Below are 22,218 nucleotides of genomic sequence, written 5' to 3'. Positions count from 1 at the left end.
GAAATACCCTTGTTGGAGAATCTTCTTTGACAAACTTTGCCCCCCAACATGATCTCCACAGAATCCTTCATGTACTTCTTCATCAATTCCTTAGCCTTTTCCTTGGAGATATACTGTAATAAAGGCATGGAGTATCCCCGTCTATATAAGATTCCACCGAACAGAATAAATCGAGTTGATTGCCTTTGAAGCATTCTCACCTTATTCCTATCTACCGGTAACAATCCTTGTTCGAGATATTGTATGATGGGAGTCATCCATGTGTCGGACACTTGTATTACTAGGGAGGATTCTTCCGCTTGAATGCTTGGTGCTGATAAGCGTTTGACTGGTACTATGCTCAAAGTGTCGGCATCTTTGGCGCTTGCTAACTTGGCTAAGGCATCGGCGTTTGAGTTCTGGTCGCGAGGTACTTCCTGGAGAGTATACTTCTCGAACTGTGCTAGTAAGTCATTCGCCTTGTTTAGATAAGGAACCATCTTAAGACCCCTTGCTTGATATTCTCCAATAATTTGATTAACTACTAGCCGAGAGTCAGTATATATTTCTAGTGACTTTATGTTCATATCCTTGGCTAGTCTCAATCCTGCGAGCAGAGCCTCGTACTTGGCTTCATTGTTGGAGGCTATAAAGTTGAATCTGATCGCACAGTAAAACCGATGTCCCTCGAGGGTGATTATGATCAGCCCTGCCCCCGGATTGTACTTGTTAGATGACCCGTCTACGAATAGTCTCCAGGCAGGAGTTTGGTTTTGATTATCTGTCTCTATCATCGGCTCACTGGCAGGGAGTCCAGTGAATTCAGCAACGAAATTTGCTAAGGCTTGTCCCTTTATGGTTGGTCGAAGAGCATAGGAAATTTCAAACTGCCCAAGCTCAATTACCCATTTTAATAGTCGACCAACGACTTCTGGTTTTTGCAAGACTTGCTGTAGTGGCTGGTCAGTAAACACTAGTATGTGGTGAACTTGAAAGTAGGGTCACAGTTTTCTAGATGCCAGTATCAAGCAGTACTCCAATTTCTCTATAGGCGGATATCGCAATTTCGCTCCCACTAGCCTTTTACTTATGTAGTATACTGCTTTTTGATTGTTGTCTTCCTCCTGATTAAAACAGCAATGGCAGCATACTCTGTTATGGCTAAGTAGATGTACAAAGTTTCTCCTTTGACTGACTTGGGCAAAATGGGCGATTGCGACATATGGGCTTTGGGCGCCTGAAAAGCCTGTTCGCATTCTTCTGTCCATTCAAACTTTTTGTTTCCTCTGAGTAGAGAAAAAATGGGACACACTTGTCCGTAGACTTAGATATGAATCTACTCGGGGCAACAATTTTCCTATCAGGCTTTGCACATCTTTGACTTTGGTTGGTGAATGCATCTCGATCAGTGCTCAAATCTTTTCGAGATTGGCTTCGATTCCTCACGAGTTTACTATGAATCCCCAAAATTTTCCTGATCCAACACCAAAGGAACACTTTAGAGGATTTAGCTTCATCTGATATTTTTTTCAAGATGTTGAAGCATTCCTGTAGGTCCTTGATGTGTTCACCGACCTTTCTCGACTTGACCAGCATATCATTGAAGTAAACCTCCATGTTGTTGCCGATCAGTTCTTTGAACATGTGGTTGACTAGTTGCTGGTAAGTCGCACCAACATTTTTCAAACCGAAGGGAATTACTTTGTAACAGTAAAGTCCCTTATATGTTAGAAAGCTAGTGTGGTCTTCATCAGGTGGATGCATACTAATTTGATTATAACCGGAGTATGCATCCATGAATGAAAAAACTTCATGTCCTTATGTAGCGTCGACCAGCTGGTCGATTCTTGGAAGTGGGAAACAATCCTTCGGGCAAGCTTTATTAAGGTTTGTGAAATCCACGCACGTCCTCCACTTACCATTTGGCTTGGGAACTAGTACATGATTAGGGACCCAAAATGGATAAAATGCTACCCTGATGAATCCATTTTCCTTCAACTTCTCGACTTCTTCTTTTAGGGCTTTAGATCTGTCTTTGTCAAGCAACCTTCTTTTTTGTTGCACTGGTGGATGATTTTTGTCTATATTCAAGACATGAATAATCATTGCCGGGTCTATCCTAACCATATATTTATGCGACTAGGCAAAGACTTCCTGGTGCCTCCTCAAAAACTCCACTATTTTATTTTTTTATTGTTGTCTCTAAGTTTAAACCGACTTTCACAACCTTGGTCGGATCTTTCTCTTCTAGTTGGACCTCCTTGAGGTCCTCCACGGGCCCAACATTTTCTTCTAAATCCCTAAAGCGAGGATCTAAGTCCCTATCCTCACTTTGGGCAACGCCTTATTTGGTGATCTGGTCACCTGATTGGGCTTGTGATTCATTTACTACCAGCATCCTTTTCTCTATTGCACTCCCTGCTCCACCTTGTCTTGTCTTCATGATCAAAGAGTTGTAACATTCTCTGGCCTCTCGCTGATTTCCCAACACGCACCCAACACCTACATCAGTTGGAAACTTCATGGCCAGATGCCAGGCCGAAGTTACAGCTCGCAGATCGAAGAGTATGGATCTTCTGATCACAACATTATATGCGGACTGACAATCAACTACAATAAAAGTAGCGAGCAGTGTCCTGTTCGTGGGTGTAGTTCTTGCTGTGACTGGGAGTCTAATCGACCCAGTTGGGGCTAGCCCTTCACCAGAAAAACCATAGATGGTTTGGTTGCATGACTCTAAATCTTGCATTGATAATTTCATTCTTTCCAATGAGGATTTGCATAAAATGTTGATCGAGCTTCCTATATCCACCAACACTCGTTTTACCATCATGTTGGCAATCTGAACATCCACGACCAGAGGATTTGAGTGGGGGAATCGGACATGCTGTGCATCTAGTTCGGAGAAAGTTAGTAATTTTTCCTCTGTTCGAGCTTTTTTGGGAGTTCACTCCTCGACGTTTAGCATTTCGATGTCCTGATTATGATGTAGGGTTCTAGAATATCTCTCCCTCGCCTTACCATTGTCACCTGATATATGTGGTCCTCCGCAGGTAGTCAGCAATGTACCAGCAACAGGAGCTAACTGTAGAGGAGGCGAGTGTTGGCGCACAGGTGCCTGCTCGTTGCCTCCGTGAACCTCTTGCTGAGAATTTCCTCCTGCTTGTACATATCTCCTCAGATGTCCTTGTCAAATAAGGAACTTGATCTCGTCCTTAAGCTGGTTACACTCATTGGTATCATCACCATAGTCGTTGTGAAAACAACAAAACTTAGTTGTATCCCTTTTAGATATGTCTTTCTTGATTGGGGCTGGTCGCCTTAAAGGAACGGTGGTATGACTGGCTTGATAGACTTCAATGCGACTACCGACCAGGGCAGTGTAATTGGTGAACCTTGGTTTGTATCTATTTTGTTTAGGGCGCTTGTTATCAGATGTCGTTGGTTCAGTGTTTACCCTTTTTCCCCCATTCTTATTGTTACCTTTGCCGTTATCGTTGGGTTTACCAGATCCACTGGCAGCTTTGGTCGAGTCTTCCTTCGTACCCTAGTCAGCCTTTAGGGATTTCCCTTCATTGGCTATGGACTCCTCGAGCTTGATATTTTGTCTGGTTGATCCAGAAATTCTTGAGTGATCTTGACTTCATTCTTTCGTAGACTACTCTAGAGGGGAGAATGGTGTTGCACTCCAGCTGTGATTTCCATCATCTTTTTCTCGTCTCCAACAGTTTTGGCCCGAGTAGCTGCTTGCATAAACCGCTGTGTATACTCCTTGAGAGTTTCTCCTTCCTTCTGTCGAATGTCAACCAACGGATTAGCCTCTGTTGGATGTACTCGACCAGCATAAAGCTGTCCATAAAACTCATTCACAAATATCTCCCTGGAAACTATACTGGCCGGAGGGAACTTGAAGTACCATTCCTGAGCAGAGTCAGAAAAAGTGACAGGAAAAATCCTGCATCGAGCATTTTTGGACACCTTCTGGATGTCCATTTATATCTCAAACTTGTTTACGTGAGATACTAGATATTCTCCTCCAGTGAAGTTGGGTGGGACTGACATTTTGAATTTGCTCGGGCTTTCTGCCACAACAATTCTATTAACGAATGGGGTGCCCTTTCTTCAATCATACTCTATGTGGGACATTTTATTCTTGACCAGTTGTTGCACGACCTAATTCAAGGCATCTATCTGAGCCTAAACAACATCTGGTATTGCAACAGCGGCTGGAGCCGGGGGGAAGTACTCGTCGTGTCTTTCCTTTCGGTCATTGAGCACATCCCTCAAATCTTCATCCCTACGTCTCTGCTCGCTTGCACCTAGTCGGTCAAAGACGTTGGGTTGTTTAGGCTATCCCCCAGCATTTTGGCTTGTCGGTCGGTTCTCCATTGGGGGAGGATTTTGCTGTCCGTCCCTTTCCTCCTGCTGCCGACCATCGTTCCTCCTACCAGAGTCCGCCTCACTATAGTCATGGCGTCTCTGAATTGCGACCTGTGAGTGTGTGGCCTTCTATACGCACTGTTCTCCTCTATTCTTCCTTGCCCATCTCGGTAAACAGGTAGGGGCCTGTGTTGGTCATTGGGTCCTTTGACATTACTATGTCATGGGGGATCCCAGACCGCAGAGCCTGAGTCCACTTGCCTCCTACTTCCTGAGGGACGTTATCCTCTGCCAGGAAGGTTTTGTTCCCTAGATGTTTGGCATCTGAGGCTTCTGGGATGCTGCTTGTCCCTATTCTGCATGTGTTGTTGAGCGTTATCTCGACCAGATCGAGAGAATGGTTGTTGCTAGTTGTTTCTGTCAGGATTTTGGGTTTATTTTTCCTGCTGAGTGGCAGGAGGTTGTTCCGGTCTTTGCAGATTCCTTGGGTGTGGTGCATTGTGATGAGGGTGAGAGTTTGGTGGCGGATCTGGCTGAGAGGTTGGTGCAGGTTGTCCTCGAGCCAACTGAATAGCTGCTTCTAAAGCTATCATGGCTTCTCTCTATCGATGATCCATGTCAGCCTGCCGCTCATTCAGTTCTCGGCGCTGCCGGTCAATCTCCATTTGCTGCAGCACCATAGTTTCAACCACATTCTCCTAGTTAGCTTTCAGAGTAGCTAATTCCTCTTGCAACACTATCAAAGTTGTTCGCAAGGTTTCAGCATCCATCTCTTCCTCTTCCAGTTCCACTTGTGACTCATCCTCCGCTAAACCTTGTGGAGGAGGTGGATTTGGCACACTTTCAGATGTCTGCTCAGTTTGACCCGCTCTCTTGGAGTTCTTTGCCATTGTTTATCTTGAAGTCCTTGAGTTCATCTTTCAATGAAAGCACCAAAATGTTGAAACCTGATTTGGTCAACGACACAGAGTCACTAAAAATTTATAGAAATACGATGAATGGAACTCAAGAAGGTAAACGACACCAAGATTTATAGTGGTTCGACCCCAAAGAATGGTAATGACCTACGTCCACTTCGTGTTCTTATTGATGTAAAACTTCAAAACCTGCGATCAGTGAGCTGGGGTTCACGAGTTTCACGAGGTTGAAGATGAGTACAAGTTTCGTGGATAAAAACACTATATCTCTCCTGATTACAAAATTTTTTGTTTGAATACAAAAAATTGCCTCCCCTTTCAATGAATCCCATGAGTCTTATTTATAAGCTCAAGGATGTACATATGGGCCTATGAGCCGTCCTTAACTTGTGTTACAAGCATATTTGAATAATAACATAAATAATGATATTTACATATAAAGAGAATTAAATATCCTAGAAATATCCAACTCATAATTGCTTTTGAACTCTGGCTTCGGTTTCACGAGCAGATCTGGTTGTATATGTCAGCACAACTTCTTCCTTGTTGTTCAGCATATTCCTTGCGCTCATCGAGCAAATTAATTTTCCTTTTGATAACCTGATAGTTAGTTGATTATGTCTCTAGCAATAATAAGTCATGTGCTATCCACGTGTGCCTTGACTGTGCCACATCATTATGCAAATATTTTGGGTAAACACTAATTAATAAAAAATAGCTATTTTTATTTTGCCTTTTTTCGTTTACAATATAAAATAAATCTATTTTAAAATAAAAATTAATGATTAATTCTAAAACTAATTTTTTTCCCTTCATCTTTTTTCTTATTCTTCACTAGATCCGCTCCATCCTTGCAAACCACCGCGGGTTCTACAATGAGATGGATGGTCAGAGGACATGATAGAGACAATCAGAGGATCGAGAGGATAAAGGACCAGAAGATGTGTGTGCTGCGCAGATGTAGAATTGAAGGGTCGACAGTGAGCGACGACCTATAGTAATGGTAATTATCATCTCTGAGATAATACTGTTTGCAATCATATATTTCATTCTCAGTGCAAAGATTCGTGGTTGTTGAAGACACTCATTTGTTAAATTTTACATATGAAATTACTTTAAAAAAATTATTTATAATATGAGTTTGTATTTGATGAATTGCAAGAAAATACCGAGAATAAAAAAAAAGAAAACATGAATGAAATGATTTAAATTTTTAGTAATTTTTTTTTATTTTTTAATATTTTAAAATGATTGTTTTTAATACAAGGGACACGATTTAGTAGTGGTTAAAGTTTGGGGGACAAAATTATTAATTATTCTACGCATGACATTGCCACATCAGCGACAAAATAATATGTCATCATTCAGTTAGCCACTTAAGATGAAATCTAACAGAATTCTCACGTGTTTAGTAACATGTATAGTCCAGAGATAATTTTAAACAACGCCAATCATTTCAGAGGGACAATCTGAATCAATCATAGTTGGGAGGAAAAATATTATATATTCTTTATGAAAACAATTTATTTGTTAATAATAATAATCTAGTTCTTCTTTTTAATATTTATTTATGAGAGTTTTTATGGTAGGAAACCTGAAAAGTTCTTACCCGTAGAATTTTCTTTTATTTTTGGTACATCGATAAGTTGTGATCTGAATTTTTTTATATAACTGTGTATATTATAATTATATGGGACCTCCCACAAACTTTTGAATTTCTTTTAATAATGTAAGGAACTAAAATTAGGATTCAAATAGTTTGTTGTACGCACTATATGAATCCTCCTAATTTTGGTTCCTTATATTGTTTAGAATTTTTCAAAAATTTGTGGGAGGTATAAAAAAATTAAGTTGCAACATATGCCAAAAATAAGAAAAATTTATACTAATTGATACAAAATAAAGTCTCCATTGTAATAATCTCCCTTATTTATTTTTGAGAAAATAATGATTATGATCTTATTTTTCTCAATTGACTAAGAGGTAGTTGAAGAAGGGGTAAAAGCAATATTTTCAAGTTTCAAGTGTAAATACTGGTAGATATAATCTACGTCGAAGGAGTGTAACAAATCTCAACCGTTTCCATTCCCTCTTCTTTTGCCTTTTTTATGATTGAATTTTCAAATTAACACCTGTGCTCATACTAGAAGTCAAGCCAAAAATTTATTTCAAACAGACCACTTACTTTAATAGAGACAACTCTTTAAAAAACGATTATTAAAATTTTAAAATCAATTGAAGTGGAAAGTAGAATTGGATTTTGCAATATATATATAATAGGTAATATTTATAAAAAAATTATATTAGGTGTGAAAGATATATTAATAGAAAGGACATCAACTTTTTTCCCCAAAATTTTCATTCGTAATCTTCTCCCAATTAAGATTTTTTATAAAAAATATATCTATATAATTTAGATAAATATAATGAAAACTAGTAAAGTTTGTTTTTTCAGATCAACTATTAAGGTTTAATTGACCGTTATTAATTTAATGCTCATTATATATATTTATAGTATAGGTATGTTATTAGCACACTAGAGCATCTCCAATGAATAAAATATATGATGTATTGCTATATTTAGTAAATTTTAGTAAAAGTATCACTCTAATAATATTCTAAAAAATATGCTAAATTTAGCACAAGATATAGCATGAGCCAAATTTGATATAACAATAAATGTCTCTTTTTTATTTATTTATCATATTGCCACTAATTTATTAATTAACAATTAATGACTAATCATTTTACTTTTTTATTCATCTTTTTTACAATATAATATAAAAAATTAATTTTTGTAAATTATCATTAAATATTTAATGAATTGTTAATTTTTTTAAGTTAATTTGCATCTTATGCATTTGAGCACATTGGAAAATATTAAGTCAAATATGACATCAACTCAAATTTTGTGCCAAATTTGACACAAAATTTATATCTTGCATTGGAAATTGTCTTAGAAGTTAGGTGTGTATTAATGAAATATCATTTGATGTCACTAATTTCAGTATTCTTGTTTAATACTGTAAAAATTCATTGAAATAATATCAAAACAAAGTTCCCAAAAAGTACGATGAATCGGTACATGTAGTTCAAAGTTATTATCTTACTAATATAAAAATTCAATACGCTTTATTTTACTCATACGTACAAATCTCTCTTCCTAACCCTAGGGTCGCTTAGGGTTTTCTCACATTTGGTTTCATTTTCTTCCCCGACTAGGGTGGTTGTCGCTTGACATGGTGGGTGGCCTGTGGTTCTCTAGTCGGGGGAGGCGAATTGGTTGAGTTTTGATTTGCACAGGGTGGTGGTTATCGGCATTGGGGGGTTGGTGTATGTAGATTCTGACTATTTTCTGGTGTTCCCTCAGGGGCTTTTCGTTGAAGTGATCGGGGTTGGGTCCGAATCCTGTTTGGCAAAATGTGGCAGTGGTGAGGCTAGACGGTGGTGGATTTGATGGGTTGTGGGCTTCAGTTGGTTGGGGTGCATGGGATCTGACATAATGAGGCTTGCTTGGTGGGTATAGTTCGTTTCCTCGGCGGTGTGGCTAGTTTTGGGGTGGTATGGTCGACGAGTTTCTTTTCCTTGGCGGGTTGCCTTCTGTTATGGGATCGAGGTGGTGGAGTCTCGTTCTCTTTGGTGATAATTCTTCAATGTAGGGTGCCGATCTTGTGCTTTCTTTTAGTTTTGTTGTTTGGTGATTTATTTAGTTTTATTTTAGTTTCCTTCATAATATCCCTGCAGGAGAGATTGTAGTCCACTTTTATGGAGGTATTGTAGTCCACCCTTGTTGTGGAGTTTCATTCACTTTGTCATGTTTGTTCATTGTCATTGTTCCTTGCGAAGGGATTCTAGTGGCCCAATACTGTAACAGAGTTAAAAGTCAAGATGCTTTAAATTCTATGATGAGTTGCATCTTATTTGTATATTGATGTTGTTGGTTGTATACCTTTCGTGGTAATTGATGTTTGCCTCTTAATTAATGGAACCCCTCCTTTTGTTTAAAAAATATAAAGTTATTATCTTATTATGATAGGAGGGGAATACAATTGTTTAGAAATTTGCATAATTGTGTTGGATTTTTTTTTAATTTAAATTATGTTTGATTTAAGTATTTAAATTTTAAATTCATAAGAATATTTTATTGTATATGAGAAAAAGAAAAATCAAGTAGAGTCACTGAAAATGTGATTTTGTCTTAGTCAATTAGTCATGTGCCTCTCACATGACCCATTTCTCTCCAAATTTAAATAGTGTTAAGAAATTTGGGTGAATTGACATTGTTTCACAAACATAAGGACCTAATTGCCAAAAAGTAACTTTTAGGGATCAAATTGACAAACCACAATTAACTTAGGGGACAATAATGCTTAAAAACTCTTTATATAATAAAAAAGATGTGTTTATCGATATTTTTTTTTTTTGTCTTTTCACTTGTATTTAATGATTATACTCATTATATATTAATAAGTTCGCATAAAATGTCAAATAATATATATTACATCACTTATTAATTTTTTTTTAAAATGCATATCACCTATTAATTAGGTTACCATTCTTTAGAAATAATTTTTATTTATTTGATTTTCTTTTTTAAAGTAAGACCCAGATTCATTCAATAAAGAACAAGGGTTAAATGCAAATATAATTCTTCGATAAATCAAAATGGCAAATCACTTTCCCAAAAAGTGAGCATGCGACGACAAGGTCAATAGACTGATGTACAACGACAAACAAGCTAAAGCCATGGTTATTAACACAAGTCATATTATCTGAAATGGTAGACAAAGAAATGAACATATGGTACTTACTACCAATCTGTAATGACCCACTAATCTAGACTAATTGGACCATTATCGAAACTATACATAAAACTTACATTTTTACGAAAATACCATAATTTATTGAGTAACTTGAAAATAAGAGTTATTTACAAATAAACATAATACTAAGAAGGATTTTGGGATCCCATTGTCTTTAAAACAAAACAAGATTTAAAATAAAAGACATTACATAATAATGCGGAAAATACACATAAAAACCATAAAAACATAAAAGGAGACTATATCCTCGAATCGAATAACGCTCGGCCCCTTGACTCCATTCATCATCGATACACATTCTCCAAGCGTCACGAATCTTTCCACCTCTAAACTTATTTTCCTGCACATAAACAGAAAGGAGTGAGCCTAATGCCCAGTAAGGAAAATCTAACACAAAGTCACATACATAATTTCATAAGAAAACATAAAGACTTAACATAATACATATAACATACACTTATTAAAATGGCCATTATTACTTGGGGTCCCATAGACTAAACAAGCATATGCCCATGGGATTAGTGGGGTCCTACTAGCTAAGTAGGTCATATGCCCATAACCCATTTGGGGTCTTGTTAGTCATATGGGTCATATGCCCAAGCCTACAAACATACACATATATCATAACACTTTTAATAACATAAAACATATAGATAACATAATCACATAACATGTTGATTCTAGCCTATTTCCTTACCAAAGTTACCGAGATTATGGACTGAGTTGGGATTGTTGGAACACTCCTAAAACCATAAGAAAGAGTAAGTCTAAAGAAAGGAGATGAAATGAAAGAGATGGAAAGACTAAACCATAGAAAAAATACTTACCGACTTATATGCTTAAAAGCTTGGATTCCCTAACCAAAATAAGAATAAGGTTAGGGGACTGAGTAGAAGGTTTTGAGAAAGGAAATAACATAAAAATACAGAAAAGAACTAGAGTTTTGGGTTTACCTCAAAGATTGCAAGATCAATCTAACCTTCACCGAAATACTATAGAACTCACTTCCCAAAGTGTTTGATAAGCTTATGATGTTTAAGCTTATAGTTCTTCCCCAAACCAAGTGTTTACACTCTCACACTCACTTAACACTAGCAGCCTCTGAACTTAGAGCAAATGGTGAATAATGGCTGGGTACTAGATCCTATTTATAGAGTTTGGGAATGAAAATATCTTGATTTTACTTGAATAAAAATAATGGCTTTTTAGGTGAAAATCATTTGAATAATCGTTCAGCAGAGGCTAAAGACTCGTTCAGAAGATGCTGGACTGTTGAAGGAGTTTGAATGGATGAAGGGAAAAGAATTCAAATGTATTTGAATTCATGCTGGTGGAGGAGATATATCGCCCCCTATAGGCGATATATCGCCTGGACCTTTGTTCCCGAGGCGACCGTGCATCGATTCGTGTTTTCTGTATCTATGTGCTGCGATATATCGCCCCCTATAGCTGCGATATATCGGCATACGCTGAATATTTAAACACGAATTTACACATTTTTAGCTGAGTTTGAATGGAGTAAACAGCCTTGACTAAGCCCTCAACGTGCTCAAAGCTGCTGACTGACCCTATACATTCAAACTTTTACCCTTATTTAATTTAATCCTCAAAAATACTTAATCCTTAATTACCATTCAAAACATGTGCTTAAAATCCTATTAGTTGATGTCTAAACCTTATAATATAATAATATAATCCTTAATATTAGACACATTAATCAAACCTTAGGTTATACTTAATATTCTTAAACTATAGGTTAAACTTAGAAAATTTATAAGTACTACTATGAGTGTCCAAATAACTCCCGGTCTGAACCAAAAATCCAAAGTAACAATGATAACACTAAACATACTATAATACTACTAAACAATTAGCTAAGTAAAGTTCTTGGACTCTACACAATCACACACAAGAGAACAATCTAAAAACAAATTACAGACAACAAACTAAAAGCAATAACTAAGATAACAAAGCAAGCAACAAAAACATCAAAATCTAGTGAAGTAGAAGGCTTTATCTGAAATAGTAGACAAATAAATAAACAAAGGGTACTTACTACCAATCACACACAAGGGAACAATCTAAAACAAATTATAGGCAACAAACTAAAAGCAATAACTAAGATAACAAAGCAAGCAACAAAAACATAAAAATACAGTGAAGTAGAAGGCTTCTCAAAGACGAACAAGATATGAGGAAGTCCCACCATCATCCAATCCTCTGCCACCATCCCCTAACACTTGACGAAATGAGCCATGACGCACGTTTCCGTGAGCATCATCGAAGAGAACCACAAAGAGAAAGAGATTACTGAAATTCCTTTCCTTAGATTTGTTGTGTCAACACCAAAATTGCCCAAACCACCACCAAATCTGACATCATTGTCGAACAGAGAGTTAAATCTTCAAGTCCCACGGTCGAAGACCAGCCAACATGCCGGAACGCGCCACCAGAGCTTCGACCATTCCCACTAGATTTTCTTCTTCCTCAGAGCCTCTCTCACTTGTTTCTATCACTAAAAGTACCTTAGAAAATAATAAAATACATTTGTATCACATGGTTTGGTAAAAAACTTTACTTTGAATTTTACAAGCATAAAAGTTGAATGTTGTTCTTTTACTAATAATTTTGATTGGAGATATTTTATTTATTTATTTTAAAGGTATTTATGTCTATATTTGTTCTTATTTTAAGTTATATAAATTAAATTAATATTTATGATTAAGTTTTTTTTATTCTTTATTCTTTATTTTATTTGAGGGCATCGAAATTTCTTCAAAGTTTTGTAAACAATAAAGGGTAAATACCATTTTGGTGTTATGTCGTGCAAAAATTATCGATCAGACCATCTGTTTTGTTAAATGACAATTTAGACCCTGGATTTTACAAAATGGAACAAAATAATACATTGAGCCTAATTTTGGTTAAAGTAATTTCAAACCTAGATGAAGCACAGCAGGCCACGCTTCGCCTAGATGTTATAGGCGACGAATCACCTAGATCTTAGAACCTAGATGAAAGGCAGCAGACGACACATCACCTGGCAGGCGATGTAACACCCTCCTAATCAAGGACCATTACATTGTGTATTTTAAATAGTGTTGGACTCACTAAACGAGTCATTTGGCCATAACCGTGTAACTAAACATGATTAGTTGTTTAGGGTTAATTTTTTTGGTCAAAAGGTATAATTGTTTCATTAAAATGTTTACTTCCATACATGGGATCCCAAAATACATTTAAAAAGGTTAATTACAATTGAAAGTTCCAACCAGCCGACCTAAGCGACAAAATAGGGTTTGACCCTAGTTCCTATGAGAAACCCCGGTCGTGGAGGTCGAGCAGACGCATATGTACACATCATCACCGAAGCTCTCCAAATCAATGATGGTCCAGCTTCCTTTTCCCCTTACTTGCACCATATAGCACCCGTGAGCCGAGGCTCAACAAGAAAACTTAAACATGCTCATAAGCAGTTATTAACATGTTACCAAATCATAATAAGCATGCCTAGCATTAATAATCCTACTCATGCATGCATACCATTCATTTAAATGACTACAGTGTCATATGGGGACAATAGCCCAAGATAAATGATCGATGAATCATACTAGGGCTCAGTGCCCTAATACATGATTAATGAATCATACCGGGACTCAGTGCCTTAATACATGACTAATAAATCATACTAGGGCTAAGCGCCCTAATGCATGATTAATAAATCATACTGGGGATCAACGCCCTAATACATAATTAATAAATCATATTGGGGCTCAACGCCCTAATACATGATTAATAAGTCATACTGGGGCTCAACGCCCTAGGATATGGGACTAATGAGTCACCCTGGGGCCCTTTGCCCTATCCTCTGTATAACCAGCCTTGGAGTTGGCCCAGCGTACCTGGCGCTATAATTTTCCACGACCAATAGGTCGATCAAGCGTATGTCACACTCCTGATTAGGCATAACCATATCGACCAGTGCTCAGCACGCTATTGTTGCCCTTGGCTTATAAGTCAATGCTTTTCGACCAATGCTCAACGATATTGCCATCCTTGACTTATAAGTCAATGCTTTCCATTGGAACTCATCGTGCTAATGCCGTTCTTGACTCATAAGTCAAGTCCGAGGCCTAGCCCTACGATATGGGACTAATAAGTCACCCCGGGGCCCATTGCCCTATCCTCTGTATAACCAGCCTTGAAGCTGGCCTAGCGTACCTGACGCTGAGTTTTCCATGACCAATAGGTCAGACAAGCATATAATGCACTCCTGGTTAGCCTAACCAAAACAACCAGTGCTCAGCGCGCTTTTGCCACCCTTGACTTATAAGTCAATTCTTTTTTACCAGCGCTCAGAGCTATTGCCCTTCTTGACTCATAAGTCAAGCCTTTCTCAATCAGATAATGTAGACAAGCATATATCGCATATCAAACATCCAGATACAAAGCATTCAACATGCTTAATCAACAATCAAAGACATAATCATAATCATGCACATTCTCATGGCTCCGAGCCCTATTCATTTCTCTGCTTAACAGTCTGGGCCAATCCATAATCACATATATCACATACTAGGTGCAATTTTCTTACCTTTGGTCCAAGCACAGGTTACGAGTGAACGACCCTCGAGCACGATCCTATCACGAGCCCTAGCGATAACCTAGTCACAACCACAAATAATAACCTCATCAACATTCAATTCCTAAAACAAACTCCGGGACCACTCCCGAGCTCTCGGGACTTCCAATCCCACCCAACAGGGTGGTGGAACCATCCCCCGAGCCCCCAAGTCCTCCCAAGCTCTAAAAATGAGCTTTGCTGAAATAGGTACAACATTGGGGCGCCCAAGGATGGCGCTGGGGCACCAACCAAGTCAGAGAGCCCCTCTTGGCTTCCCCTGCCTAGCGCTGGGGCGCCCTAAACCAGTGCTAAGGCACTCCCCCTACAACCCAGAATTCCCTGGTTTTCCCCTGCATTTTGCCTTGAATTCAAGCCACCAAAATCTCATCTAAACATAACCCAAACTCACAATTCAACCTTAGAACCTTATCAATACATCAAGACCATCAAAACCCAACCTTAAACTTGATTTATAACCCGTCAAAACACAAAAATCCATACTTGAGCTTTGAAGCTCAAGATCGTGGAGAACTTACAGCAAAACTCAGAGAATCCTTACCTCAAACCAATGGTCTGCAAGCCCAAGTTCTCCCTTAGCCAAACTATAGCTTCAACCTTCCAATTTTCTGAGCTTTCCTCCTTCCAAAATCCAAAAATCCCCCAAGGTATGGGAGAGAAGAGAGAAATCGTTTAGAGGGAGAGAGAAAGGAATTGCTCTGTTTGATGTGCTCTATTTTGAAATTTCCTTCAGCTGAAGAAGCCAATGCCTTAAGCTTCTAATTAGGCACAAAATGACCTAAATGCCCCTAGGGCCAAATCTCTCTCTCAAATCCATTCAAGGGCGTTTTGTCATTTGCCACATACCCCGTTAATCATAATCAACACCTTATAATTCCCATTACTTACAATATCCTCAAATAATTACCAAATAGTTCCCCCATTACCCGATCCCGGTAATGTACTAAATTGCCAAATTACCCCTACGCTCGCCCCGAGCCGGGTGTTTGACCTTGTTATGTCTAAACCACTACTTTGCTTGCTAGGATCATCTCATGACGAATAACCCAAATATATCCACGTAATAACAGGGTTCCACACATATTCACATATATGCCAAATATACCCATAACATGCCAAATTACGAAAATTTCCCTTTTAATCAGAAACGGGCCCACATGCATATTTAATACACCGAAACATGCATATCAAGTCATATTATAATATAACCCACATAATCATATAATGATACACATATATATATATCACATAATTTTCCATAATTTGCAATCCTGACCCCCTAATCAAGGTTCTAAGCCTTATTAGATAATTTGTGACGTTACAGGTGACATGTCACATATAGACAGGCGAGCTTGTCTGGTTTGTTTAGTATCATTTTTTAAGCTCCAAATTATGTGTTTAAAAGTGCTAATCCTATTGGTTAGACTTAATGACGGTGCCTACACTATAAAAAGGGTATCTGTAATGCCTCAAATTTCCTAATAAGGTTTAGGACCTTGATTAGGAGTCCGGGAGGGCCATAATTGATTTATTATGTAATTAAATGATTATATGCATGTTTAGGTGTATTAAATATGCATGTGAACCCATTTTTGATTAATTAGGTGGTTTTCATATTTTGGCCATTTCGGGCATATTTGGCATATATGTGATATGTGTGTGGTGCTTCATTATTATTTGGTTATGCTAGGGTTACTCAGCATGAGACGATCCTAGGAGGTAAGCTAGTGGGAAAGTCACAATGGGATTTATACTTAACTCAGAGTGAGTCAATGGTATTTAGCACTACCGGGTTATTAGGTAATGAGAATACATATTTGATGATAAATTAGTAAGATCAGGGGGAAATTCTGGAGGTTTGACTATTTTGCCCCAGAGGACGTTTTCGGGACCCCGAGCGTTAGGATTTGTTTGAAGCTACTTAAGCTTGAAGTAACCTATTAGAATCATAAAAGAACATTCAGAACGTTCTCTCTTCCTCAAAGTTCCATTTTCGTCTCCTGATCGCATTTTCGAAGGAAACTTGAGTTCTAAGACTTGGATTCAAGCGAGGATCGAGGCATAACGATTCTAGGAAATATTAGAAGCTTATTAGCTGGAGGATTTAGTTGGGAACAACTTAATCGGAGGTAATCCAAGTTTTAAATTCTAAGTTTTAAAATTTTTTAAGCTTGAATTGGGTTTTGTGTTTTGATGAGTTTTTGGATGATTTGAGACTTGGGTTTTAATGGTTTTGGATGATTAGGATGTTTGGGAACTTTGAATTTGGAATTTGGAGATATTTGGGTAGGTTTTTGGACCATCTATGAGTTGGAGAGCTTAGGTGACGATGTGTACATATGCGGCTGCTCGACCGCCACGACCGACGGTTTAAAGAGGAATTAGGGTTAAACCCTATTTTGCTGCTTAGGTCGGCTGGTTGTAAATATTTTTTTGTAATAAACCTTTAAGTTATATTTTTGGGATCCCAATGTATATGGTAAAAGTTTAAGTGAAACGTTATATCTTAACTGAAATTTTTAACCCTAAACTGCTAATCATATTTAGTTACACGATTATGATCAAATGGCTCGATTAGCGAGTTTAGCACTGTTTAAAATGCACACCGTAACGGTCCCTGGAGTTTAGGGCATTACAGTTGTTGACAGTGAAATCTCGTCAACGAAATTAGATCGGAAAACTCAAAGGTAAGTCAGGTGATGTTTATATAAGAACTAAGAATAAACTTTAAGGAAAAGTAAACACAGATAAACAATGGAGCAAGCCTTGGTATATTTCTCAATAGCCTCTGCATACAATGAATTTTCCAACCCCCTTCTCTGTGGAAGTGGGGTTCATTTTATAGTAGGCTCTAATGGCCCTGGGTACATGGTGGTCCAGGGGACCAGATGGTACACAAGTACACTAATAGGAGAGTGGTTCCAGGGGTAGTGGTGTTGGCTCTGGTACAAGGTCAGAGATCATGGGAGCACCTCACCTCCTGTACCTAGTCATGCCTCCACTACCTGCCTGGTACGGGTGTCAAAGGAGTGGCTGGTGAGGACAACAGATGGTACTTTGTTCGTACCTCCACCACTTATCTGACGTGGGTACTATGTCCGTACTCTAACTCCTTTCAGTTCGTCAGTGGACTCCGTACCTCATGAGATCAATGCCATGTGACCCTCATTTGCAAGCCATAGGTGCGAGGTGGTAATGACCCATGCACTGGGCGTGCCTTGCAAGGCTCCTAGTGGCGAAGGGCCTAGCTATACTTGTCTCCTTGCGGCATGGATCCAGACTAGTGATGTGATGGTGCAACGGCCTCCCGAGAAGATGGTGGCCTACGGGCCTCGCTGGGGGCGCGCGCATGAGGGCCTCGCTGGGGGCGCGCCCATGAGGGCCTTGCTGGGGGCGCGCGGCTGATGGCCTCGCTGGGGGCGCGCGCATGGAGGGTCTCGCTGGTGACGCGTGCCTGATGGCCTTGCTAGGGAGCGCGCGCGCATGAGGGCCTCGCTGGGGGCGCGCGGCTGATGGCCTTGCTGGGGGCGCGCGCATGAGGGCCTCGCTGGTGGCGCGTGCCTGATGGCCTCGCTAGGGGGCGCGCGCGCAGGAGGGCCTCGCTGGGGGCGCGCGCATGAGGGCCTTGCTGGTGGCGCGTGCCTGATGGCCTTGCTAGGGGGTGCATGCCTGATGGCCCGAGGACCCAATGAGAGTGTAGGCGTATGGGGGTCTAAGTGCGTTCTTTGGGTCTTTTATAAGCGTGGAATATTGAGCATCCACGGGTGTATGTCCCGGGTGTCTTTGGCAGCGTTTACGCGTATGAGTGCACCTATCCTCTTGCAGTACTCATTGTGGCCCCTTAGCTTAGCAGGGCCAAACCTTGTGGCTCATAATGTGTTGTTTCTCAAGAGATGATCTCCTGTATTCAACAAGGCCTACAGGCTCGAGCCCAATAGCATGAATAAGTGACCTTTATCCCTATGTTCCAACCAGGGACTAAAGAGTTTTTATTTGGTGGATTTTTGGCATCCACAACAGTCTTTTAGGGTTTTGAAAGTACTGATTTCACTTTCAATTCTTTCTCTACCTCTTAAAGGTCACAAGTTTTCTCCAAAAATTCATCAAGAAAGTGCTTGCCTTTGTAGATTTCAAGGCTTGTTCAATCCCAATTCCCTTTCCTACTAGAGAAAGCCTCAAGCATCCATGAAAGGCTAGGAAATAGAGAATGTGGACGATGATACATCTCATGTGTAACCCTTGGTTTTTATTCTCCATCATCAAAAAAAGGAATCAAGTGGTATTCCATCTAGGGTTTGAAGTTTTCAAGAAGATCAAAGGGTTTGTTCTACAACTAGGGTTTGCATTTCTCTACTCCAATCTTTTATTAGACTCTGCCAAGCAGAATTTTGTGTAGATTCTTGTTATATTGGCGGTGTAATTTCACTCTGTAATGTCCCAAATTCCCTAATGTGGCGGTGTCATAATTGATTTATTATGCAATTATGTGATTAAATGCATGATTATATGATGATAATTGCGTGCATGTGAGTTCACTTATTATTTGAAGGGAATTTTTGTAATTTGGCACGTTGAGGGCATATCTGTATATTTATGTGCATGTTTATGATTTATGGATGAGACTACATTATAATGTGGATATGTTCGAGCTATTCGACATGAGATGATCTTAGAATGCTAATTAGCGGTTTGGTCATAATGGGATTAATTTCCAGGCTCGGGGTAAGTTTGGGGGTAATTTGATGCTTAGTACATTACCGAGAATGAACAGGTAATGGGTTATGATTTAATTATTATTTGAGAATATTGGGAATAACGGGAATTGGAGGACGTTAATTATAATTAGTGGGATAAGTGAGAAATGTTTTGCCCTTGGGTGGTTGTATAGGAATTAAATGTGCTTAGGGGAATTTTGGTCTTTTGACCATGGGATAGATTTAAGTGGTTGGTTGCAGAAGGTTTAGGCAGCCAAAAACAGAGCAGCTTTCTTCTCCTTCTCTCTCTCTCTCTCTCTCTCGGTTGTGAATTTTGAAGCTTAATCTGAGGATTCAAGCTAGGAGACCAATGTTTGGAGACTTAGGACCTAAGTTCAACCATTGAAGGTGATTCAATTATGAGTTTAAGGTAAGATTTCAGTTCAAGTTCCTGGTTTTTTTTGCTCTGTTTTTTAGTTGGTTTTTAGTTGATATTTTGGATTGAGTAGTTGGGAATTTGATGAGGTTTTAAGTGTTATAAAGCTTAGGTTTTGTTGGTTGAATGATGGATATGTCATGGTAATGATTGACTGTGATTTTGGGATTTACTTGATGAAGTTTTGGGATGGTTTGAATTGAGAAAATGGGAAGGGGAGCTGGGTTCGCTGGGTCAAGTCGCGACCAGGTTCATGCAAGTCGCGACTTGGACCTAAGCCAGAGCCTCCCCTGGAAACTATTAGGTAGGCACGCCGTGACCCACCAGGCCAAGTCGCGGCCCACCCCTTGTACCCCAGTCAGATTGCTCTCTGTCTTGTGGGCACGCTATGACTCACTAGGCCAAGTCGTGGCCCACCCCTTCCTTTAGTTCCAAGGAGGAGTTTTTCAAGGGTTTAGGCTCAGGGTTTCATTTCCTAAGGCTCGAGACCAAATCTACTAGCCGTTTCAGTATGATTTGAGGCCCCGGGAGCGAGGTTTTAGATTATGAACCTTTTATTATTTATTTTTATTAATGGAATTCCATATTTGGTTATGACTAGGTGACCGTTGAGGAACTTAAGGACCGATCATTCTCAAATGTCGTTCTTTTATTATTTCACGCTCGAACCAAAGGTAATAAAATTGCGCCCAGTATGTGACATGGATGGTTATTGATGAAGCATGTTGAGTGCTATATATATTAATATTGATTGCATAGTAAATGCATAGCAGCTTTGCTTATCTGTGCATGGTACTGATTTATTAGTCAGAGAATGGTAATGGTGTTTAGTATTAATCCTGAAGCTGTGACTTTTCAGTCAAGTGCAGCGGTGATATGAGCACTGGTCTTATGGTATTGGCTTAAGAGTCAAGAACGACATTAATGTGTTTAACACATGTCGAAATTATTAGATCTAATCACCATGAACATGAAATTCTTGACCGACCCCAAGTTCGATGAAAACTAAAGGCACTTGTCTAGTCTAAAGGCTAGTTATGTAGAGTTAGGGCCAAAAGGCTCAGGTGACTAAACGTCACATGGCTTAGGGTGCATAGCCCTAGAGATAGACTTATTAGTCATCTATTAAGAGTATGACTTAATAGTCACTTATCTGACTAGGGTGCGGAGCCCAAAATGTGACACACTGTCTGATTAGGGTTGCAAGCCCCAGAATGATTACCAGAATCATTTATTGATATTACATACATGCAGTAATAAGTTTTCTTATTGAGCCTTGACTCACGGGTTCTATGTGGTGCAGGTAAAGGGAAAGAAAAGCTCACCCGACCTTGAGTAGAGATGTGTACATATGCGGCCACTTGACCACCACGACCAATGTGTTTCTCAGAGGAACTAGGGGTTAACCCTATTTTTGCCGCTTAGGTCGGCGGGTTGTAATTTTTACATTGTATTGACTATTTTGGATTGTAAATAACTTTGTAAACACTTTTATGGGCCCATGTACAATTTTATGTTTTAAATAAAATATATCCATTCCTTTTAATCAAGATTTTCACCTTAGCCTATTAATAACACCTAGATGCACGTTTATAACCAAATGACTCGTTTAGCAAGTTAAGCACTGTTTAAAGTCCACAGTAACAGTCTTGGAGTAACCAGGGCGTTATAACTTGGTATCAGAGCGTGCCAAGGTTTAGGATTCCTGTAGAGTGGCTAGGCATGTACACTCGCCACTGAAGACAAGCTCGACTCATGGTTTGGTAACTATTTATGTGGTTATGTGTTTAACTGCTTAAATAGAATATAAAAGCTTTACGTGTCTACATGAGATACATTAATAAGGCTGGGCCTTGACTGCTGCATCATAAACAAGAACGTGCTTATTAGTACTGATATTGCAAGAACATGTTTATTTGCATTGTTAATTGATATTGGTTAATTGCTAATTGCTAAATGTTAAATGTTATAATTATAAAGCAACATGTTTATCTGTATGATTGTGGAACATGGATGAATATCTGCTTGATCTTGGACTGCGAGGCAGCAAGAGGTTTAGTTATTACTGCCTAACTGGTTGCATTGACTATTGCAGCAAGGTTTAAGTTGATAATATGCTTCTGTTATACCCAGATTTCGAGCCATGTTAAATGTGACCTCGAAAGCTAGATTCACAGCGAATGAACTCGTAAAGTCTGAAGTATGTTTCAAGACTAGACATCGAGCCTGCAAAGTTGAGACGACTTCGAATATATTGGCCTCGAAATCCACACGATCTCGAAGGGGAGCTCCCGAGATGGTTCTACCCTCAGGGATGACCTCGGATCAGGGGTTCCGAGCCTGACGC

Source organism: Humulus lupulus, chromosome 5, assembly GCF_963169125.1.
Source record: "Humulus lupulus chromosome 5, drHumLupu1.1, whole genome shotgun sequence".
Taxonomy (NCBI): domain Eukaryota; kingdom Viridiplantae; phylum Streptophyta; class Magnoliopsida; order Rosales; family Cannabaceae; genus Humulus; species Humulus lupulus.
The sequence above is the reverse complement of the archived record's forward strand: the minus strand, read 5'-3'. Positions refer to the sequence as shown.